At 41.0% G+C, this 25,393-nt stretch overlaps 1 long non-coding RNA gene across 7 annotated transcripts in view; it reads left to right on the forward strand.

Moving 5' to 3' along the window:
• The window catches only part of LOC141571098 (uncharacterized), a 28,113-nt gene extending 6,283 nt beyond the window's left edge, over positions 1-21,830 (forward strand). The window contains exons 2-6 of one of the 7 annotated variants that reach the window (XR_012495655.1): positions 2,152-2,232; positions 11,322-14,968; positions 16,298-16,505; positions 18,770-19,468; positions 19,710-21,830. This is a non-coding gene — a long non-coding RNA (uncharacterized LOC141571098). The other 6 variants (XR_012495658.1, XR_012495653.1, XR_012495654.1 and 3 more) reach the window with 6 other exon arrangements.
• Positions 21,831-25,393: the final 3,563 nt, after the last annotated feature.

Consider the following 25,393-nt stretch of genomic DNA (forward strand, 5'->3'; position numbering starts at 1 on the left):
TCCATATCTGCAAATCAATTAACATGATACACCACATAAACAAAATGAAGGATAAAAATCATGTGTTCATCTCAATCAATGCAGAAAACGCATTTGACAAAATCCAGCATCCATTTATGATTAAAAAAAAAAAAATAGCGGGGACATATTTCAACATAATAAAGGTCATATATGAAAAACCCACAGCTAACATCATACTCAGTGGTGAAAAGCTAAAAGTATTTCCTAAAGATAAGAAACAAGACAAGGACGTCCATTTCAGCACTTTTATTCATGTAGTATTGGAAGTACTAGCCACAACAATAAGACAAGAAAAAGAACAAAAGTCATTCAAATTAGAAAGGCAGAAATAAAACTGTCACTATTTGCAGGTAACATGATACTACATGTAGAAAACCCTGAAGAGTTCACACAAAAACTACTAGAATTGATAAATGAATTCAGTGAAGTAGCAGGATACAAAATTAATATTTAGGAATCAGTTGCATTTTTATACACCAATAACTATCAGAAAGAGAAATTACAAAACAATCCCATAAAAAAAAAATAAAGCTAGAAATAAATTTAACCAAGGAGGTAAAAGACTTGTACTTGGAAAATTATAAGACACTGAAGAAGATACAAGTAAATGGAAGCAGATACCATGTTTATGGATAGATAGGACCCAGTGCAATCCAAAGATTCACTTTAATCCCTATCAAAATACCAATGGAATTTTTCACTGAACTAGAACAAACAATCCTAATATTTGTATTTAACAACAAAAGATCCTGACTATCCAAAGCAATCTCGAGAAAGAAGAACAAAATTGGAGGTATCATGCTACCTGATATCAAACTATACTACAAGGCTATAGTAATCAAAATGGCATGGTACTGTCATAAAAACAGATGCATAGATCAATGGGACAGAACAGAGAGCCCAGAAATAAACACATTGCTATATGGTCAATCTATGACAGAGGAGGCAAAAATATGCAACGGGGTAAAGACAGTATCTTCAATAAATGGTGGTGGGAAAACTGGACAGATAACATGCAAAAAATGAAACTTGACCCACTTCTTACACCATATACAAGAATAAACTTGAAATGGATATGCACTATTAAAACTTTTTATATATTGCAAAACAGCCAGAAAACTAATCCCATGATACTTCCAGGAAGAATGTATGAGAGTGCAGGTTGGTGCACATCCTGTAAACACTGGCATTACCCATAAATCTAAGCTTTGCCAATCTCATTATTTTAATTTGTATTTCTTTGATTGGCAAGGTCAAACATTTTTATATGGTTATTGGACATTGTGTTTTGTGAATTGTCTTTTCATGACTTTTGCCCATTTTGTAATTGTGAAAGCACTTCATCTGCTAAGCATGATTTATGGATTGTAAATATCTTTCCTAATTTGTTTGTTAATATTTTGGGGAATTGTTGGCCATATAAATGTTTTAAAGTTTTTCAGAAGTCAATTCTATTGGTCTTAATGTTTTTTGCCTTTGATATCATGCTTAGAAATACCTTTCCCAACTCAGAAGTGTAAACATTTTCATGCATGTGTGCTTCTAAAATTCTTATAGTTTTGTCTTACATTTAAGTTTTAATTATTCAGAAATTATTGTACTGTGACATTCATTGATTAGGGAAGTTTTTTGAGTTATTCTAGATGAACAACTCTAGAGCTATTTTTAAAATGAGTCACTTGTTGCTGCTGATTTGTGGGAAATAAAGACCGAATCAGCACTACGGAATGTTTTCTTCATCATGTAGTTCTCTGAATACTTTTATTTCTAGAAATATCTACTTTTTCCTGAAATTTTATGGAAATGTGTCACTAGTGCTATAATGACATTATATAAGAGGATTTAGTGATGAAATTGACACAATGAATAAATAAACATGATTGACCAGGAGGACATGGGGCAAGGACCAAACCATTCAAGTCCTTAAGAGGGCAGGATGGCTGTGGGGACAGAGCCAGGAGTGCAGTTTCCACGCTCTCAGCCTCACGTGGAAAGGTGCTGGCTTGGGTAGTAAATGACCATCAACTGTGATTGGATGGTTGTCGGCTGTGACTGGTTGGCCGTCGGCTGTAACCAGTTGGCCAATTGGCCACAGATATAACTGCCGTGGCTATGTTGGTTGGTTGGCAGGCAGAGAAGCGGACGGCGGGTTGCAGATGGTGTGGCTCTTGCTTCCTGTGGCTCCAACCCAGCGCCAGCGAGAATACAGTGGTATGACTCCCCTATCTATGGCTCCATTGGTGTTCCTTTTTGGCCTCACCACATCCTGAGTTCTTGTGCAGGGAGCGAGACCAGAGACCCCGCATGCCACCCTGCATGAAAATGACCTTGCCACAACACAATTACTTTCTTTTTAGAAAAATTAAATTTATTCTGGTGACATTGGTTAGTAAAATTATATACAGACAAGTTTGTGGTTACCAGAGGGTAAGGGGGGATAGGGGGTGGTAGAAGAGGGAAAAGGGGGTCAAATATATGGTGATGGAAGGAGAGCTGACTTTGAGGGGTGAACACACAATGCAATACGTAGATGATGTATTATAGAATTGTACACTTAAAACAACACAATTACTTTCAAAAGCAATCATGTTGAGGCCAAGGGCACCAAGGCTTCTTTTGAGAAAGTGGAGATATTCATGGCTGCCAGTGGGAAACCGAAGATGGTCAGGGTGAAGTGGAAGTCAAGACTGAGCTCAGGCCTGGCTGGAGTGTAAGGCGAGCCTCTCAGGTACATGCTCCTGATTAAAAAAAAAAAAAATTCTTGTCACCAGACAGCCATAAGGGCTTTCATGAGCTTTGATGTCTCTCAAATGAATGAAAGTATGAAATGAAGAGGTAAAAGCAGGTATTAAATTCAAATGCTATGTGTGACTTGTTATTCTGAGATTCCCAGCACTTAGCACTGAGCCCAGCTCAGTGTTGGTTCTCAGTAAATGTTCATTTCTTCCCCCTTCCCCTGACCCATCCCCTTACTTGTCTCAACCTCATCACTTAGCAAAGTAACTGGCATGTTAGGCACTTAATGAATGTTTATGGAATAAATGGATGGTTTGAAGAAATAAATGTATGAGCATTCAAGAGGGAGGTAGGGTACATGCCGGTAATCACAGTAATCCCTTTATGGAGTGTCCATTTCTACACTAAGTGCTGTGCACACTTAGTTCATTTAATCTTCATGATAGCCATGCAAGATATAAATATTCTTAGAATTGCCATTTTGCACGTGAAGAAACCGAAGCTCAGAGAGGAACCAAAGTTATCCAATTAAGTAGAGGAATCAAGGTTTGAAATCCTGGGCTATCTGATTACAAAGCCCAGATAGTTTTCCAGTGTTCCTCTAAAAAGTTCACAGATGACGATGGCAAGAAAACTCTAATCATTGTATACGCATGTGCACACCCAAGGCATATCACGTGTATGATTATCTTCCCAAATGGGCAAGACCCACACCCACAGATTGTACAAGACCACATGAGCCAGAAAGAACCCATTAACCTTCCAAATTCCTTCAACTCAGCTCCCAGGGGAAAACAGACAACAGATGGTCAATGTGCTACTCACTTCCTCAGCTGCATGGCTGATTGAACTTGTCAGGCTGGCTTGGGATTTCTAGGGGCTGTGGTAGCTAGCATGTTCAAGGTCAGCCAGAGTCTCAATATCTGCTTATTAAATTTGTTCAAAAGGCAGCCGTCAGGCTAATATAGTGGGAAACAGAATGTACTAGAAAGACTAATGGATGGGGGATAGGAGAACTGGATTCCAGCTCACCGTTTTATTATTATTAATTTGTTCATTCAGGAAGTGCTTTTTGAAATATCTGATATGTGTCAGACATATGTACTCTTCTATGTATTTAGCAAGAAAGGGTTGAGGAGACTATCACATAATGATTTCTTCTGCTGACAGGGAAAACAGGGTTAATACAGTAGTACCTCAGTTTTCGAACATCTCCATTGATGAACATTTCGGTTTACGGACGCTGTAAACCTGGAAGTAAATGCTTCGGTTTTCAAACACGCCTCAGAAGTTGAGCATGTCACACAGCTTCTGCTGAGTGCAAGATCCTGAGGTCTAGCTGTGGGCTGTTTTCAAACGTTTCAGAATTGAACAGTCTTCCAGAACGGATTACGTTAAAAAACCGAGGTACAACTGTATATGTAACTCTCATTCTTAAACAAGTTGCGTCAACATCTGTGTGCTCTTGTCTCAGAAAATAAGACACACTGAAAGAAAAGAGAATGGGGCTCCCACAGACGTGTGCTGGCTTGCTTTCAGTGTTTCTTTCAAACAATAGAAAACTTGCCCCTTGGTATTCTAAATTAAGAGAGTTATGATTAGATGTTATCATAACTCACAATTTCTGCCCAAAGGCACGTTCCAGAGCATGGTGGGGTAGCCAGGCTGTCTTCCTTGCCTAAACACTTGCCTGGTAATCTATGCTGTGCCTCACTCCAATCTGTGGAAATCATCTGAGGTTAAGCCCCAACTCTACCAGGTGAGCCATGTCTACCTTGGGGACCAGGACTCTCTAGTCACTTGAAGAAATCCCAGCTTCTGCTGAGGACTGGAGCAGTCCGGATATATCCAAATGTAGTTCAGCACTGTCATGAGGGGGAAGAACGGGCTGTCTGAAACCCTGTAGCTGCTCGTCATTTCTTGGTGCCCTAAATTCCATCTCATTGTGACTAAAAGTATGGCTCACACTGCAGGGGAGGAATCCCTGCTTTGGCAGGTCAGACGAGACAAGCTTTCCTCTAACTTTAAGGAACTCTGTATCTAGTGGTGCCACACACTTGTGCATACAATTTCAACTAGCCCCTGCCATAAAACCACTTTCACGTCCATCTCATCACCACTTACAAAACCCCTGTGGGGTATCTATTATTCTCATCCTACAGACGAAGAAATGGTCTCAGTCAAATGTAATGATATGTGCAATTGCAGAGATGGTGAGTGTGAAGCTGGTATCAGGCCTGTGTGATCCCCAGACTCTTGTGCATAGGCCGGATTCTAACTTGTCTTCCAAGACCCCCCACCCACCCCAAACCCCACCTCCATGTACAAATCCTGTGTAACCTTTGGGACTGAATTTGATGGGTTTTATTGCCATAATTAGGTTATGGTACCCAGCACAGTTGATGTTGAGAAAAAGAGAGGATGCTGGCAGGCCTAACCTAATCATACCAGACCTTTGAAAGCTGAGAATTTCCTCTAGCTGTTAGCAGCAGCAAAAGTCAGAGATTTGATGCACTGTTTTTGGCTTAAAGATGGAGGCAGCCACATGGAAAGGACCTGAGAGTGATCTCAGAGTGGAGAGCCAGCGGCCAGCAAGGAAAGGGGCCTTCGGTCCAGCAAGTGAGAGGAACTGAGTCCTGCCGACATGGATGAGCTTGGGGATGGGCCTTCCCCAGAACTTCCAGGTGGGAATGCAGCCCAACTGGTGCCTGAATTTCAGCCTTGTGAGACCCTGGGCAGGGAGCCAGGCAATCAGGGCCTGGCTTATGATCCACAGAACAGTGAGCTAATAAGTGAGTGTTGTCTTAAACCACTAAGTTTGTGGTAATTTGCTTGCAACAGTAGAAAACTAATATACCTTGTTTTTCTTGCTAAATCTTAAGACTTGGAGCAAATCTTTTAACGTCTGTTCTTCATTTTTGTTTCCAAGAGAGGTGGATGTGATCTTTAAGGTTCCTTCTAGCTCAGATGATTCTAAAATTCTTAAAACAGTATTTTTGTAAGGATTGAAAGAAAACAGTGAATATGAAAGCACTTTAACCTTGAGAAAATGTACAAAGGAAAGAGAATCATACTTAATCTAATAATGTTTCCGGTCATCTGATGGCCTCTTGGGATCTTGTAGGTCAGTTTCCCATGAAAGTAATCTGTATTTTAGGGCCACATATAGGGACATATGTGGCCACATCTAGCCACATATAGTGGACATATAGGGAAGAGAAAGAATCTCTGACCTCAGGGGGCACGCTGTTTTCTGTGGCAGGCAGGATGCCCTCCAGCATCCTGAAGCATTGCAGTGAGGGTGGGGGGAGCTGTAGGAATGAGGCACAGTGTGGGGTGGTAGCATCAACCTGAATGAGCTGTGACAACAAAGTGATCTGACGCTCCTGAGGGTGAGGGAAGCATCTATGAGCCTGGGCTGAGTTTTGAAGGTGAGTGCTTTCCCAGGCTGGTGGGACTGGAACAGCCCAAACAGAAGTGTTTGCAGAAGGTGGATTGCACTTGTGATACAAAAAGCCAGGTGGGTATTCACTCTGAGGGAACTGTTAGGAGATTACTGTTGGAACACTTGGAGTGCAGAAGAAGGAGAGGGATTAGGCTAACTCTGTGCTCTGAGTCTGATATCAACTCTCTAATTTTCTTTTTTTTTTTCAACCATTGCCACACTAAGAGTTCATTCACTTTTTTTTTTTTTTTTAGATACTATTTTTTTTTTAATTAAAATTTCTTGGGGTGACAATTGTTAGTAAAGTTACATAGATTTCAGGTGTATAATTCTGTATTACACCATCTATAAATCCCGTTGTGTGTTCACCACCCAGAGTCAGTTCTCCTTCCATCACCATATATTTGATCCCCCTTACCCACATCTCCCACCCCCCTCCCCCCTTACCCTCTGGTAACCACTAAACTATTGTCTGTGTCTATGAGTTTTTGTTTCTCGTTTGTTTCTCTTGTTCTTTTGTTGTTTTTGGTTTATATAACACATATCAGTGAAATCATATGGTTCTCTGCTTTTTCTGTCTGACTTCTTTTGCTTAGCATTATATTCTCAAGATCCATCCATGTTGTCACAAATGGTCCTATTTCATCTTCTCTTACCGCCGAATAGTATTCCATTGTGTATATATACCACAACTTCTTTATCCATTCATCTATCGAAGGACATTTTGGTTGTTTCCATGTCTTGGCCACCGTAAATAAAGCTGCAATGAACATTGGAGTACATGTGTCTTTATGGGTAAATGTTTTCAGATTTTTTGGGTAGATACCCAGGAGAGGGATTGCTGGGTCATATGGTAATTCTATTTTTAATTTTTTGAGGAACCTCCACACTGCCTTCCATAACGGCTGCACCAGTCTGCATTCCCACCAACAGTGTATGAGGGTTCCTTTTTCTCCACAGCCTCTCCAACACTTGTTACTATTTGTCCTGTTGATGACAGCCATTCTAACTGGGGTGAGGTGATATCTCATTGTGGTTTTTATTTGCATTTCTCTGATGATTAGTGATGTTGAACATTTTTTCATATGTCTATTTGCCATTTGTACGTCCTCTTTGGAGAAATGTCTCTTCAGATCGTCTGCCCATTTTTCAATTGGGTTGTTTGTTTTTTTCTTGTTGAGTTGCATGAGTTTCTTGTATATTTTGGATATTAGCCCCTTACCGGAGGCACTGTTAGCAAAAATCTTCTCCCATTCAGTTGGTTGCCTCTTTATTTTGTCGATGGTTTCTTTTGCTGTGCAGAAGCCTTTAAGTTTCATATAGTACCATTCGTTTATGTTAGCTTTTACTTCCATTGCCTTTGGAGTCAAATTCATAAAATGCTCTTTGAACCCAAGGTCCATAAGTTTAGTACCTATGTTTTCTTCTATGCAGTTTATTGTGTCAGGTCTTATGCTTAAGTCTTTGATCCATTTTGAATTAATTTTGGTACATGGTGACAGATAGCAGTCCAGTTTCATTCTTTTGCACGTGGCTTTCCAATTCTCCCAGCACCATTTATTGAAGAGGCTGTCTTTTCTCCATTGTATGTTTTTTGCTTCTTTGTCAAAAATTATCTGTCCATATTTATGTGGTTTTATTTCTGAGTTCTCAATTCTATTCCATTGGTCTTTGTGTGTGTTTTTCTGCCAATACCATGCTGTTTTGATTATTGTTGGCCTGTAGTACAAGCTCAAGTCAGGGAGTGTGAGACCTCCAGCATTGTTCTTTTTTCTTAAGATTGCTGTGGCTATTCGGGGTCTTTTGTGGTTCCAAACAAATCTGATGATTTTTTGTTCTTTAAAAAATGTCGTTGGGATTTTGATGGGGATTGCATTAAATCTGTATATTGCTTTGGGTAATATGGTCATTTTAATTATGTTGATTCTTCCAATCCATGATCACGGAATGTCTTTCCATTTCTTTGTGTCTTCATCAATTTCTTTTAAAAATGTCTTGTAGTTTTCAGCATATAGGTCTTTCACATCCTTGGTTAAGTTTATTTCTAGGTATTTTATTCTTTTTGCTGCAATTGCAAAAGGAATTGTTTTTTGTATTTCTTTTTCTGAGATTTCATTGTTAGTATATAGAAATGCAATGGACTTTTGTACGTTGATTTTGTAGCCAGCTGCATTACTGTATTCGTTGATTGTTTCTAATAGCTTTTTGGTGGAATCTTTAGGGTTTTCTATATACAGCATCATGTCATCTGCAAAGAGTGACAAGTTAACTTCTTCATTCCCAATTTGGATGTGTTTTATTTCTTCCTCTTGCCTGATTGCTCTGGCGAGGATTTCCAACACTATGTTGAAAAGCAGAGGTGATACGGGACAGCCCTGTCGTGTTCCTGAATGCAGAGCAAAGGGCTTCAGTTTTTCACCATTAATTATGAGATTAGCTGAGGGTTTGTCATATATGGCCTTTATTATGTTAAGGTATTTTCCGTCTATACCAATTTTATTAAGTGTTTTAATCATAAATGGATGTTGTATCCTGTCAAATGCTTTTTCTGCTTCAATTGATATATGATTTTTGTCCTTTATTTTGTTTATGTGATCTATCACATTGATGGATTTGTGGACGTTGAACCATCCTTGTGCCCCGGGGATGAGCCCCACTTGGTCGTGATGAATAATCTTTTTAATGCATTGTTGCATTCAATTTGCTAGAATTTTGTTTAGGATTTTTGTATCTGTATTCATCAGAGATATTGGTTTGTAGTTCTCTTTTTTTGTGTTCTCCTTGCCAGATTTTGGTATCAGGGTAATGTTGGCCTCATAAAATGAGTTGGGGAGTACTGTCTCTTCTTCAATTTTTTGGAAGAGTTTGAGCAGGATTGGTATTAGATCCTCTTTGAAGGTTTGGTAGAATTCACTCGTGAAGCCATCTGGTCCCGGACTTTTGCTTTTGGGAAGGTTTTGGATGACTGATTCAATTTCGTTACTGGTGATCAGTCTGTTTAGATTTTCCAGTTCTTCATAGTTCAGCCTAGGAAGGCGATATGTTTCTAAGAATTTGTCCATTTTTTCTAGGTTATTGAATTTGGTGGCATATAGTCCTTCATAATATTCTTGGATGATCCTTTGTATTTCTGTGGCAACTGTGATAACTTCCCCTTTTACATTTCTGATTTTGTTTATTAGTGTCTTCTCCCTTTTTATCTCAGTGAGCCTACCCAAGGGTTTGTCAATTTTGTTAATCTTTTCAAAGAACCCGCTCTTTGTCACATTAATTTTTTCTATTGTCTTTTTGTTCTCTATTTCATTTAGTTCTACTCTGATTTTTGTTATTTCCTTTCTGATGCTGACCTTGGGTTTCATTTGTTCTTCTTTTTCTAGTTCTTTAAGATGTAATGTAGGGTTATTTATTTGGTATTTTTCTTGTTTCTTAAGATAGGCTTGTAATGATATAAATTTCCCTCTTAAAACTGCTTTTGCTGCATCGCAAAAATTTTGGTAGGATGTATTTTCATTGTCATTTGTTTCTATGTATCTTTTGATCTCTCCTCTAACTTCTTCTTTGACCCAGTCGTTCTTTAAAAGTATGTTTTTTAATCTCCATGTATTTGTGTTTTTTCCCGCTTTCTTTTTGCAGTTGATATCCAATTTCAAAGCCTTGTGATCAGAGAATATGCTTGGTATGATTTCAATCTTCTTAAATTTGCTGAGGTTAGTTTTATGTCCCAATATATGGACTATCCTTGAGAATGTTCCATGTACACTAGAAAAAATGTATAGTCTGATGTTTTAGGATGAAGTGCTCTATAAATGTCAATTATGTCCATTTCATCTAATGTGTCATTTAGGGCTGCTGTTTCATTATTTATTTTCTGTTTGGATGATCTATCCATAGCTGTCAATGATGTATTTAGGTCCCCTAGTATAATTGTGTTTTGGTCAATTTCTCCCTTTAGTTCTGTTAGTAGTTGCTTGGTATATTTCGGTGCTCCCTGATTGGGGGCATAAATATTGATGACTGTTATGTCTTCTTGTTGTACAGTCCCTTTTACCATTGAAATGTCCAGATGAAATGTCCATCTTTGTCTCTTGTTACCTTTTTCACCCTGAAGTCTGTTTCATCTGATATCATTATGGGTACACCTGATTTTCTCTGGATACCATTTGCTTGGAGTGTCAATTTCCACCCTTTTACTTTGAATCTATGCTTGTCCTTGTAGGTGAGATGTGTCTCTTGCAGACAGCATATGGTTGGGTTTAGTTTTTTGATCCAATCTGCTACTCTGTGCCTTTTTATTGGTGAGTTCAGTCCATTTACATTTAGCGTGATTATTGATATGTGAGGATTTCCTATCATTCTATCTTTAGTTTTCTGGTAAGATTGTGTCTCCATGGTTTCTTTGGGTTTTTTTTGTTGTTGTTTTTGTTGTTGTTGTCTATTATTTCTGTGTGGTGGTATTCTATGATGTTTTCCTCTGCTTCTTCTTTTCTTACAGTATATATTTCAGTTCTAGATTTTTTTTTGAGTGGTTACCATGAAGTTGATGTAAAAAATGTTTGATATTTAGAGTATTCCATTTTCTTCAGCACACTTACTTTCTCCATTCCCATATTCCGGTTCAGGCCTTTACTCTCCCCCTTTTTGAGTTTTGGTTGCCACAAATTGTCCCTGTTGATGGTGGTCGAATAGCCTCCTTTAGTATTTCTCTTCCTAGACATCTACAGGAGTGGCTTCTGCAACAGGTTGATAAGAAGAGGTCTTTCTTTTTTTTTTTTTAATTAAATTTATTGAGGTGACAATTGTTAGTAAAATTACATAGATTTCAGGTGTACAATTCTGTATTATATCATCTATAAATCCCATTGTGTGTTCATCACCCAGAGTCAGTTCTCCTTCCATCACCATATATTCGATCCCCCTTACCCTCATCTCCCACCCCCTACCCCCCACCCCCCTTACCCTCTGGCAACCACCAAACCATTGTCTGTGTCTATGAGTTTCTGTTTCTCATTTGTTTGTCTTGTTCTTTTGTTGCTTTTGGTTTATATACCACATATCAGTGAAATCACATTGTTCTCTGCTTTTTCTGTCTGACTTACGTGTGCTCCAATGTTCATTGCAGCTTTGTTTACGGTGGCCAAGACATGGAAACAACCAAAATGTCCTTCGATAGATGAATGGATGAAGAAGTTGTGGTATATATACACAATGGAATACTATTCGGATCAAGAGGTCTTTCTTTTGTTTTCCAGTATGTGTTGGTAGAATGTTTTATTTTCTCTCCGACTGCAGCCCTTTTTTCTCTCTCGCTCTGTAGTGTTATGTTTTCTCTGCACTATTCCAGCTTCTCACACAATGGGGGGTTCCCTTGAAGGCAGGCTTCTCCTCTGTTAACAGTTCGCCTGGGTCATAGGGCACTGTGTCACTGTAGGGATGCGGAGAGCTTTTGAAGTTCCAAAGCTCTTCCTGCCCCAGATTCAGAGCCCTTGTGCTTCAGCAGTTCTGTTTACTCCTGCAGGGATCCACCCAGATAGGTGGAGACATGGGCAGGGTGAGTTGTGAGAGGTGGCCCAGAGCAATGGCACCAACCACCACCACAGCCGGTCCTGCTTCCACAGCTCCTTCCCCTTTGCCGGAACTAGTTGGGCTGTGAATCTGTCTGCGGACCACAGTTCTCAGAACTGCAAATATTCTGTTCTTTTGATCTGACAGTGCTACTGTTCCACTTCTAGCTCTGGGAAGGGAGGGAGGGGGCGGCTAGTCTCAGTGCCTACGGCTTCCGTTTTCTGCTTGGCAGTGATGGCTTAAACCACCGTGTTCAGCCTTCTTCCCTGTCTTTGCTCCGAAGTCTCTGCCTTGAGCGTTGGGTTCAACCGTGTTATATGCTGTCCCCTCAGCCCTGTGGGCCATAATCGGAGCCCTAGCAGTCCGAGTTCTTCCCTCTCCCACATCTGTGGTAGTTCCGGGAAGCAGCGAGTTCGGAGCACTGAGCTAGGTCTATGTCCTGTGCCCGCGCAGCTCTGTCTCCGCACTTCTCCCTTCCCTCCTCCCCCGCTCCTCCCCCTGCAATTTGCCCACCTTTAGGTGAATTCAGTAGTGAGCCTCTTCATCTTGCCTGTCTGCTGTGCAGGGAGTTCTTTGTGGATTTATAGCTGGTTAAATTGTTGTAAATTCCAGGGGAGATTTCCAGAAGCTCACCTCACACCGCCATTTTGATGACGTCCTTTTAACTCTCTAATTTTCAATCCAACTAATCGATACTCATTCATCTTTAATCGTGAGCACCTCCCATCTGAAGGATAGTTTTGTTGCACTTTACCTTCTCTGTTTAGAATGATCAGATCCATAAGCACACAATGAATCTACCCTTATCTATAGTGCTGAAACCAGAATTACAAGGCACTCAGCACAATTTCTTGTACACAGCAGATGCTCAGTGTCGGGTTAAATTTAATTTGAGATTAATTGAATTAGCACACACATAAGAAAGGAACAGAGATTCTATCAAAATCTCCCCGATGGATTATGCTCAGACTTTTTGCACACACCATACCTGAGTGCCCTCAATGCACAGAGCCTGTTGGTTTGAGTGCACTTCTCTAGGAGAATCCACATTACAAGCCCTGTTACTGGGGAAAGTCCTTCAGTTGCCAGAAGGAGAGCTCAGAGGAAATCCCCTGTTCATACTAGATAGATCCAAGTCATTCTCGTCAGTCACTGGAGACTCGGTTATTATCACTCCAGACAACTGCCCCGGGAGTTGATAGTTAAATTACACAACAATTATGGATAATAGTGTGACACTAACTAAAGAATTATTAAGGTGGTTCCTAAGCATTGCTAATTTTCTCCCACCATTGTCCAGAGTTAAAGACCAGACAAGATGGAAACTTGGTTGGTCCATCTTTCGTTTCTTTCTGGTGGGAAGATATTTTCCCCCCTGAAATCTTTTAAGTTTCAGTCTGGAAGGAACCATAGAGGTTATCTATTTCTCTACTATTTAGTCTACCATTAATTTATTTATTGAACAAATGTTAATTATTGAGTGCCTACTATGAGTCAGACACTGTACTGGCCTCTAGGTTTGAGCTGCAAGTGGATCGATGGAATTCCTGTACTTATATGAAGCATGAGATCTCAAAGTTAGAAATTCCAAGAGTGTAAAATATTATGATGGCCAAGGGCAATATGCTCTAGAAGTGTGTTCTCAGCAAACTAACCAGTTCAGGGAAGTGAGATTCTCTAAGGATTAATATTTTAGGAGAATGTGAGTTACGCAAGGGGAGGGAGAGAAGGGAAGGTGGGAGGGATTCCAGGCCAAAGGGATAACTACATTCATGTAAGTTAGTCTTTATAAATAGAGAAATCAAGGCTGAATTTCTAAAGGAAAAACGATGCTGTAAACGGAGAAAGCAAGTGTGAGGTTTCAGACTTGGGCCAAATTCATTCTTTTACTGAGAATGGTGCCACCTTGTGGCAGCTAGTCATCAACGCACATATTGTGTGTCAACAGGTTTTCTTAGAATCCCAGTATTTTTTGAGCTGAAAGGTCCTTGCTTTAGAAGACAACTATTCCATAGGTTCCCAACTTTATTGAGAAGGATACATATGATGACGTAACTCCCCCTATGGGTCATGTTTTGAAAGGTATCCGTCAAAAGGAAATACAGTTCTCTTTCCTTTTTTTCCCTCCTGTTAACTGGATAATTCTGGTTACATTAAGTTGATACATTTAAAGCAAAAGAAAAAGAAAAAAAAAGTGACAGATGACTGCTAGACTTAGTATGGTGATCACATTTTAAGGTATATAAATGTCAAGTCACTATATTTTACACCTGAAACTAATATAATATTGCATACCAAATATATTAAATTAAAAATTTTTAAATAAAAACAATTCAAAAAATTTTAACCTGTAAAACTCTAGCTCTGCCTTAAGAAAGTCATCTCATTTCTCCATGGACTATTTCCTCGTCAGAAAATGGAAATGGTAAAATCTGTATGGCAGCACCTACTTAATCAAGTAACCGTGAGGAAACATGAGCCTAGTAAGTGGACACTTAATAAATGTTAATTGCTTTTATAGTGTTTTTGTGGGCAAAGTTATGCTTTATCATCTTACTGATTCCTGTTCATATCACTGAGGGCCCTCTGGGAATCCAGGCATCCCATTGTTGGAGTTTAACCCCAATTGAGCTCAACTCTATTTTACAGATGAAGAAACCAAGACCCAAAAGAAAAGAAGTGACCCATTTTCTACTCTTGATCTTAAATTGTATGTCAATTTATTTGCAGTCATTATAAAGAAGCAGTTAGTGAAAATAACGCTTGGTGTCTCCCAAACATGCCCAATATTGGCAGGTGAGGTATGGGGGGAGGGCACTTTGCTGATTAATTCATTACCTAATTAATGTTAATAGTCAGATGAAAGAGATTGGGTAAAGGCAGTGGGAACAACTTTCCCCTGATATTCCAACTTCCGTGGCTAGGAGCTTGAGTCAAAGAGTATGTTCAGAACAGTACACTTTTCTCTGAAAACAGATCTTAGAGTCCTGTTTGAGTCAGTGATGTGAAATGAACATGTACGGGTGAATGAAGACCAAGAAGAACCCACATCTCTCCCCAGGGTTCCCGTGACCACCTCGACTGACACACTAAGAACAGATCGTTCAGATTAGTCTCCAGTGGAAGAGTTGGGTGCATTTCTGCCTCCCTATACCTTGCTGCCACATTTGTGGGAGAAGAAAGGATTTAAAGTCTTCTTTGCTAGTGGGTGTCCTTTTGTTGGCTTGCTTTATCTTCTTACAGTTATTTAGTTAATGCACTATTATATATTGCTTAATAATGTATCAGGTGTGGTTCTAAAAATCTTACAAACAATTCCATTTAGTTTGTAATCTCCTTGAGGACAGGGCATGTCTCACCTTTATGCTCCTCATTACATATTAGATTCCAGGTGACACGGATTTGCTTCAAGTGTCAAACGTGATGTAGCAAACTCGAGAAGGAAAGCCTATTGTATTTACTCATATGTACTTTTACTCTTTCTCTGCTTTTCTGTCTTCCTTCCTGATGTTTCAAAGTTTCTTCTTTTACCATTTCAGTCTCAAGAACAATTTTTAGGATTACATCTATTGGTGACAAATTTTAGTGTTCCTTTCTCTAAGAACATCTTGATTTCCCCTTTATTCCTGAAGTATATTTCCCTGGATGTAGAATTCTGGGTTCACAGTTCTTTTCTTTCAGTACTTGAAGTGTGCATGTGTCTTTGGATTTTACTTGTCTAATAAGTATCTCCACCATCTGACCATAATCCGAGAGTCACGGCTGCACGTGGCTGTCTGTGGGTGTCCCCGACATCTGTACTTCGTACAGGTCTGGCACCCCAAGTTGTTTTTGAGTGAAAGTGCATACAGATGAGCAATGTGAGATTTAGAAAGATGAAGTTATATGATCAAGGCTATGTAGTGCTTTCTACTGGCTGAGCTGTGTTTGCCAAAAAGATATGCTTGAAGGCCTAAGCCCCGGTACCCTTGAATGTGACCTTATTTGGAAAAAGGTCTTTGCAGATGATTAAGTTAAAATGAGAACATTAGAGTGTTCACTATCCAGTATGACTGATGCCTTATAAGAAGAGAAACCACCACATGGAGACAGACATACATAGACTGTGTGACCACGGAGGGAGAGATTGGAGTCACACTGCTGCAAGCAAAGGAATGCCAAAGATTGCCAGACATCACCAGCACCTCAGAGAAAAGCCTAGGACAGATTCTCCCCTTGGATATTCAGAGGGAGCACAGCCCAGCTAACACCTTGGTTTCAGACTTCTGGCCTCCAGAACTCTACAAGAATAAATCTCTGTTGCTCTTAGCCACACAGCTTGTCGTACTTCGTTACGGTAGCCTCAGGACACTCATATGGTGGTTATATAGTTAATAAGTGGTAGAGTCAGGATAAAATCACAGACTAGCTTGGCTGTAAAATTTCTGAAATGCCACTTTCTTGTTTGGGTGATTTCAAGCTAATTATGTCACTTCTCTATGCTTCACTTTCCTCCTGTGTAAAATGGTATAACTAATAAAACCTGCTTTATAGAGTTGCCTTGAGGCTTCAACAACATCTGACGCTTGCTGATGTGGGTCACCCCACAGAGCTCTGGTGGGGACGAAGGAGTGTGAACCTCCTGGTGACTAGAAGAGTCTTGCTCTAACAAGAAGGAAGACAGAACAGCTGGCGCAGCTGGAGGCAATGACAAGTGAGAATTACGTCACAGAGATTCAGCTAACTGGGATGGAGTCTCAAGGTAAGAATACAAGCAAAATAAAACCCAGGCAGGTATCTGAGGATGCAGATAAGCCACAAGGACATGCCAACCTGAGTGAGAGAGCAAGTGATGGCCGGGCTCCCTTGGAGTGCCCTGTCCTGGACAAAGGCAGCCATCCCGGGTGACCCATGTACCTGCTCTGACCATTGCACACTTCAGAGAGGGCAGTGGTGGCCTCAGGCTTCGAGGCAAGAAGCCCACACAGCGAGGTGTCCAGGTCCTGCTCTGTTCCCTCCGCGGGGCTGCACAAGCTATCCAGAATGTCCTGTTGCTTAGAGAGGCAGTGGCCAACAGAGCGACCTCAGGGCACTGTGGCCAGAGGAAGGACATCAGTGGAATCGATTTATTGTCTAAGTGCCTCCCAGGGGCAGAATGGAGCCTGTGGGCTTGGCACACAGGGACAGACTTTGACTCGATACAAGAATAAGCTTTTGATTATCAAACCTAAGGGAAGGTAGCGAGCTCTTGAAACTGGAAGTGTGCAGGTGGTGCTACAAGGCTCTGTGTTGCTGCAGAGTGCATCCAGCAGGAGTTGTACAGACCTGAGTGTGCACCAAATCACTAGGGGATTGGTAAACCACAGATTGGTGCGTAGTGTCAAGTCTCAAGTCAACTTGAGATGTTGTAACAAAGTAGTAACAAAGTACCATAGACTGAGCAGCTTAAAAAACAGAAACTTACCTCTCACAGCTCTGGAGGCTGGAAGTCTGAGGTCAGAATGCCAGCATGGTTGGGTTGCAGACAGCCATCTTCTCACTGTGTCCTCACACAGTGGAGGGGTGAGGGAGCTCTGTTTTATAAAGGCGCTGATCCCATTCATGTGGTCTCCACACTCATGACCTAATCTCCTCCCAAATGCTCTACCTCCTAACATTATGGCATTGGAGTTAAGGCTTCAACATGTGAATTCTGGGGACACAAACACTCAGTCTATACCACATAGATGTAGGGTAGGACCCGAGAGTTTGCATTTCTAACAAGTTCTACACTTTGAGAACCCCTGATGTAGATAATCCTGAGATTTGATAAATCCTGCAGTAATTATCACCTAGTGACCCATATATCACTCGAGAAATTAATTTCTGAACCTGGATGCTTAATCTCTTTGCATTTTACATTTCTATGGAGACACTGCAACTCTCAGCTCACTGAAAACGAATAGACCAGTCCGGGCCCCTTTCATCTTTTAATGGCATCGAGACAAACGTGAGAAGTTAGGAGCCACAGACAAGACACCATCACAGACCTGACTTAGCCCCAAGGCTTCCATGAGTTGGGAGGATGGCACCATCTTCTCCTGCCCTTGTTCTTGTCAGCATGTGTGTGCCTGGCAGGTTTTTGGTAACTTTCATGTTAAGAGAAGATCGTTTGCAGGTGTGACTGATCACAGGTGTGACAGTGACCTTCAAAGATTGCTTTACCTTCAAAGCAACTTTCTGGGTTAGGAGGAGGTATCTGACCACCATGATAAGCCTGTGGAGTAGTGCAGATTTTGAACATTTGGCATGTTGGCTGTTGACTGAATTCAGCAGACATTCTCTGACCTTTTCAAAGATATCAAATATGGAGCTTTGACTTAAGAAAAATGGGCAATTTCCCCTTTAGCAAACCACAGGGAAGACAGTGCTGAGTCCAGCTCTAGCTGTTCCCCTGTACTAGTTTCCTATTGCTGGTAACAAATTACCACAAGCTTAGTGACTTAAACAATGCACATTTATTATCGTATCGTTCTGAAGGTGTGAGATCAGTTTCATGGGGTTAACAATAAGGTGTTGGCAGAGCTGCTTCCTTCTGGCGGCTCTGGCAGAGAATCCATTTCCTTGCCTTTCCCAGCTTCTAGAGGAAAGACTCACTCCAACTTCTGCCTCTATTGTCACATCACATCTGATTTTTGACTCTCCTGCCTCCATGTTATAAGGACCCTTGGAATTACATTGGGTCCATTCAGATAATCCAGGAAAATCTCCCCATCTGACAAACCTCAACTCAACCACATCTGCAAAGCCCTTATTTCCACATAAGGTAACATAGTCACAGGTTCTGGAGATTAGGACATGGGCATCTTTGGGGGTAATCATTCTGTATACCACGTCCTAGAAGAATGCTGGCCAAGCAACATTGCAGGACCACAGAGCAAGTGATCCCAAGCTAGGTGCTGAAGGCTAAGTAAGGAGCTGCATAAAGAGGGTGCTGAATGCACAAGGAACCCTGGAGGGCTCAGGGCAGACTGGCATCTGTTGCAGGACTGTGGTGTCAGGAGCTGTGTATGGGGTCTTACACCCTTTTCTCCTTAATCCTCCAAACAACCTCGTGAAATCCTCTTTTTGAGAGAGAAAAATGAGCTTCAAAGATGGTAAGTCACCTCCCAGAACTGAATCCAGGCCCATAGATTCCAAAACTTGTGTTATTCTTACAACACCACAGTGAGAAACCACACCGCGGTCAGAATTGGGGTGGCAAGTGGCATTGGGCTTGAGTGTGGGTTGTACATAGACAAGAATAAAGAGAGAAAGAAAAGGAAAGGAACAGTATTGTGGGCCACCCTTAGGCTAGGGCCACGCAGGGCACTGTCACATCCCTGTCTTCAGTGTTCATGAAATGTTGACTGGTGAGCACCATCATAGCCCATCATCTGGAGAGCCACTTGGGGACAATGAGAAGCAAGCAGTCCCAGCAGGTGAGGGACCCAGGTGTGGATTTATCTGGTTGGCTGACTCTGAGTGATGAGGAGTTTCTGTTCCATACCAAGAACTTGGGACTTCATCCAGGACCGTTACAGCTCTGCTGCTTGGCTGTGTGTCAGGGAATTCGAGTTGGAGAGAAGCTGGACTGAAGTAGGGAGAAAAGGCTGGAAGACACGGAGCTGGCTCCAGAAGTCGTTCTGCATTCATGCCTGATGGTGGGACTGGACGGAGAGTCTGGTGCTAGATGGACCAGGAGAGGTAGGAACAGGCATCAGGGGGTCTCCAGGCTCTCACTGTAATGGCCTGAGAGGGCACTTGGAGAGACAGGTTGGTTTTATTTTAAGGGCGATATCCATTCATAGTTTACTTTTTTTTTCAAGAGCATAAAGTAAAAGATAAAAAGCAAAAGTCGTCCCCTACCTTCTGTTCCTCTCCAATTCCACAGGTAAACTCCCCAGGTGTGGCCCCTACTAATATAGTTTCAACTGTGTAATTTCAGAAAACTATCTCTGAAAAACAAGAATTTGGGGAGAAGACAAGACGTTTACCCTGGAACCTTGAGTGTAAGGTGCTGTCAGACATCCAGGGGGAAGATGCTGGAGGCAATGGAGAAAGGGGATCTAGAATTAAATAGAAGGATCTGGACTGAAGATTTTTATGATCCTTAGAAAATTCAATCTCTGGAGCCTCGATATGCCAGCAACAGCCATTATAACGATTTTCCCTAAATCTGTGTATCACAACCATTTTTTCTAAGCACACATACCATAGGTCACCACACACTTTTCAATAAGGTATTTGCACACATCACGGTGGTAAATCTTTTCTGCTCGAAACTGTTTTATTTCAAGGATCCTCTGCCTGGCTTCATTAAGGGTTATATCCATCCTGTCTCTTTGGGGAGAGTTCTGTCATGTTTATGATCTCAGTGTTCAGGAAACAGAGTGAGCCTTGACTACAGGGAAGTTTTCAGTTGAGTAAATTTCATCATTGGGCACAATCTCTGCCCCCCAGGCTCAAAACTTATTACTAGGAAGAAATAAGGGTGAGTTTCACTTTCTATAATGGTCAACCAGCTTGTTTCAAGCTAATCCTCACACCAAGAATAACCAGAAAAGCTGAACAAAATCTAAATACACGTCTTTCTGTTGAAAGCACTGCAAAGAGACAGGAAGCCCAGAGAGTAAAGCCCAACATTTGGTACATTTCCTCCTCAAGACTTTTACCGGTTACCTATACTGCTCCTGCAGAGGCTGAGAAGCTCAGCAAGACTGTTGGTGATTTCATGGGCCTGGGGACAATTGTCATTCAAAGTTGGCCAAGGAAGAGATGTCTGTTTAACACCCCAACTGTCAGTCTCTTGTTTGAATAAGGTGGTTTGTCCCTTACTAACTGCTTGCCAAAAGCAAAAGTAAATCTTGTCTATATGAGAAGGAGCCCAAAGTCTCAAATTATCTCCATAATTTTTAAACCACAATGTCTGGCACTCAACCAAACATAGGCAGGCATACAAAAAGACAATAATTGACTAACATTTAAGGAAAAAAGTCCAAAGACAGATCTACAGAAGGCCCAGATACTGGGATTATAAAGATGGACTTCAAAGTAATTATGTTTAATGTTTCATGTCTTCACTATTTCCAATGAAAAAATGGAGAATTTTTTTCAGAGAACTGGAAACTATTAGAAACAATCAAACGGAAATTCTAGAATTGAAAACTATAATAACTGAAATTAAAAACTCAGTGGATGACTTCTGCCTCTGTCCATGAAGGATTACATGCTATAGGCATTGTCCTCAGGCCCTAAAAAAAAAATTAAAAAAAATAGAAAACTGGACAAGACATCTGAGACAACAGTTTCCAGGCTTTGAACAGGTAGCACAGGACTGAGAAGCTAAAAGGAAAGTGAGTCCAATTATTGCTCCAACTTACCACCCAGAGTTGACTTCTGAGGAGCAGTGCAGGACAGGACAGGGAGACCCTATAGGACTCAGAAGTCTGGCTGAATTGAGACAGACATTTGGTTCTGGAATGTCAAGAAGATTAGGAATTTCAGAACAGAATACAGAAGAGGGTAGTGTTGCAGAGAGAGTTCCAGAAATCTGCAGAGAGATCCCATTGAACCCTTGTCAGAATACTTGTGCCTATTTGGGAGGAAACTCTCTAAGGAACGAAATCCCAGAAATCAGTAGAACAATTCCTAGATTTGGATAAGGCCGGAAGTAGTTTGTGTTCCCACAATCCTTATAATGCCTGAGGCACTGGGTTGCATGTTCACAAAGGCCATGCCAAATAGTAGGGCTAAAATTTCCCCAGAATAAGATCTGCTCTGAAATTCCTATAATAAATCTTAAAATCAAACCTCAAACTGCAAGTAACTTAACCGCAACCAGAACAAAATATAACACTCTTTAAAATAAAATAACAATATCTAGCACTGAACAGCACTATAAAACTTATGAGTCAGACATTTAAGTTTGCAACCTCATCCTAGAAAAAGTGCTATATACCTCATTGCTGAATATCACTACGGTCACCTTCCAAGTATGCCCCTTGGGAAGTTATGCGCCGATGCCAGTACCTAGTCCACCCTTCAAAGCAGTCTTGGAACTCTTTTTCTGGAACTCTTTTTCTGGAACTCTTTTTCTGGAAGATATAAAAAATACCCAAGTGGAAGTGCAGAGATGAAAAATATGATACTGAAATGAAAAATACATTGAATGGTGGGGAAGGGGAGGAGGAACAGGAGGGAAGCAGGTACACTTATAAAAGGTTGACATAAGTTATTTTGGGGGTGATGGAATTGCTCTGTATCTTGACTGTGTTAAAATCAAGGTCTTGGTTGTGAGGTACTGAAGTTCTGCATGATGCTGTTATTGAAGGAAACTGAATAAAGGGTACAAGGATCTCTCTGCATTATTTCTTTCAACTTCATGTGAACCTACAATTATCTCACAATAAAAAGTCAAATTAAAAACAAAAAAAATACACTGAATGGTATTAAAAGCAGATTAAATTCTGCAGAAGAAAAGATTAGTAAGCTTGCAACTATAGCAATGGAAACTATCCAAAATAAAGCACACAGAGCAAAAAAAGACTGAAAAACGACCAGAACTTTAGTGACCTGTGGGATAAGATTAAGTGGTCTAACAGACTTGTAACTGGAGTCCCATAAGGAGAGGAAAGGAAGAAAAATATTTGAAGAAATAAAACTTGAAATTTTCCAAATTTGAGGAAAATTGCAAACCCAAATATCCAACCAACCCCAAATAGAAGAAACAAAGAAAACCATACCAAAGCACATCATAATCAAATTGCTGGATACCAAAGATAAAGAGAAATTCTTATAAAGTGGCTAGAGAAGAAAAGGTACAATATAAGAACATAGGTAAGAATGACAGTAGATTTCTATTCAGAAACCATGCAAGCTGGAAGACAATAAAACAACAAAAGAAATGTCAACCCAGAATTTTATACTCAGTGAAAATACACCTGGGAAGTTCCAGGTATTCTGACAGCCCTAGGAAGCCCCCAGCAGAGGGTTGCTTGGCTCCTTTTCGCTGGGGTATCTCTTCATCCAGGGACTGCTGTTCTCCCCAAAAGATCTTACCCTGGGTCTATCTCCATCCTCCTTTATTCAGTCTGTTCCCATGTTTCCTAACCACTGTCTCCCTCCTGTGTCTGATCCTTCACCCCATGTTTTAGCAGTAGTTTTGAAGGTATGACGTATTTCTAATGGTTCCAGTATTGACACTTGTTTTAACAAATGAACCTCAAGAGTTCTATGGATTAACCCACTAGTGGTTTCTGTTTCATTCTGTTGAACACGCTTGTTTAACATGGATGTTCCTGGTCTGTATGGTATTTCTCCCAGCAGTGACTCAGGCATCTAGTCTCCTTCCATCTCACAGCTCCTCCATCCTCGGGGGCCTTGGGGGCCTCTGTGTCTCAGTGGTGGGAGGGTGTTATGGGCTGAATGGTCCTATGTGACATATGATTTTTCTGCCCAGCATTTAGTCTATTTTGATAACTGTTCCATGTGCACTTGAACACAATATGTATAATGCTGCTGTTGGGCAACTATTCTATAAATATCAGTTTAGTCAAGTTGTTCATGTATTCAGTATCCTTACTGATTATTTTTTTGGTGAATTTGTTCTGTCAATAACTCTCAGAGATAAATGTTTAAATCTCCAACTACTGTGTTTCCCTGAAAATAAGACCTAGCTGGACCATCAGCTCTAATGAGTCTTTTGGAACAAAAATTAATATAAGACCCAATCTTATTTTACTATAACGTAAGACTGGGTCTATAATATAATGTAATATAATATAATATAATATACACCGGGTCTTATATTAATTTTTGCTCCAAAAGACTCATTAGAGCTGGTTGTCTGGCTAGGTCTTATTTTCAGGGAAACAGGGGATGAGGATTTGTCTATTTCTCTGTTTATTCTATCAGTTTTGCTTCATTTATTTTGAAGCTCTGCTATTAGATGCATACCAATTTAAAATTAATATTTTTGAAGAATCAATACTCTTATAATTATGAATTGTCATTCATTATCTCTGTTAATATCACCTGTGATGAAATCTACTTTGATATCAATATAGCCACTCTAGATTTTGTTTGATTAAGTTTGTATTGTATCTTTTTCCATTTTTAAACTTTGAGCCTACCTGTGTTGTTTTTTTTTTAATTGAGCTATAATTGACATATAACATTATATTAGTTTCAGGTGTACAACATAGTGATTCAATATTTAAGTATATTGCAAAATGATCACCACAATTAGTCTAGTCAATATCCATCCTCATACATAGTTACAAATTTTGTTTCTTGTGGGTAGAACTTTTAAGGTCTATTCTCTTAGCAACTTTCAAATGTATAACACAGTATTATCAACTAGAGTCACCACACTGTGCATTACATCTCCAGGACTTATTTATTTTATAACTGGAAGTTTGTATCTTTTGTTCCCCTTCACCCATTTTACCCACCCCCCACCCACCACCTCTGGCAACACTAATCTGTTCTCTATATCTATGAGTTTGAGTTTTTTGTTTGTTTTGCTTTTATAGATTCCACATATAAGTGAAATCATATGGTATTTGCCCTTTTCTGTCTGAACTATTTCACTTAGTGTAATACCCACAGGCCAACCAGTGCCGGCACCACAAGAAGGTGGAAGAGAAGGGAAGGGTCCTCCGGGAGTCTTCAGAGGGAGCGCAGCCCTGCCCACACCTTGGTTTTGGACTTTCAGCCTCCAGAACTGAGATAATAGACCTCTGTTGTTCTAAACCACCCCACCTGTGGTGCTTTGCTATGGCACCCCAGGAAACTCACAGGACAGAGATGGCCCTGTTCTAGAATCCTCCTTTTCAGTGTTTTTAAATATCAGAAATTGCCCTCATCTCCCTGGAAAATATAAAGTTCTCAGCTGGAGTGGATGTGAAGGTTGTGAATTTTGTCCTCAAGGATCTTGAGGACCTGGTGGCAGAGATAAAAAAATAAACACCCCTTTCCCTAGGAGTTGTATCCCACCAGAGGAACTGGCTGGAAAAGATGGGCGGGAGCTTAGTTGTTCCTGGAGAATCTGAAAGGGCAGGCGGCCTGTGCAGTCATCACCATGCAAACCCTGTGCTCAGCATAAACCTGTTGCCTGGTAGGCCCCCTATGAGTACCTGTTGGGGCAACGAGAGCCTGAGCTCAGCCAGGGCCATGGAGTACTTCCACAGCCTCCTCTTCCTCTTCTTGGAAGCTTTCACGTGCCAACTTGGCAGTCCCAGAGCCACTGGGTCCATCACATACTCTGGGAAGGCACCCACACCCAAGGGCTCCCTCCCAAAGTCCACCACTCATTCCCCAAGGAGAAGCTGAAGCTCAAGGTGGGGAGGGAAAGAAGGATGGGGGGAGGGGTTCACCCTCAGTCACTGGTCCAGCCCAGGCATTTCCTCTCTCCAGGCCATCCTGAGAAGGTGCCTGGCTTCACCTCAAGATCTCAAATTCAAGACTGCACAAGACAGACCTGGGAGTTGGGGGTGAGGAGGCATGTGACAGGAGGCAGCCAGGGACTCCAGACAGCAACGGACAGCATCCACAGACCTGGCTTCGCTGGCCAATCTGCCTCTGACCTGCTTCATGGCTCTGGGCCCGGAAGCCACTTCTATAAGAAGA

Source organism: Rhinolophus sinicus, linkage group LG04, assembly GCF_036562045.2.
Source record: "Rhinolophus sinicus isolate RSC01 linkage group LG04, ASM3656204v1, whole genome shotgun sequence".
In the NCBI taxonomy this organism is placed as follows: Eukaryota; Metazoa; Chordata; class Mammalia; order Chiroptera; family Rhinolophidae; genus Rhinolophus; species Rhinolophus sinicus.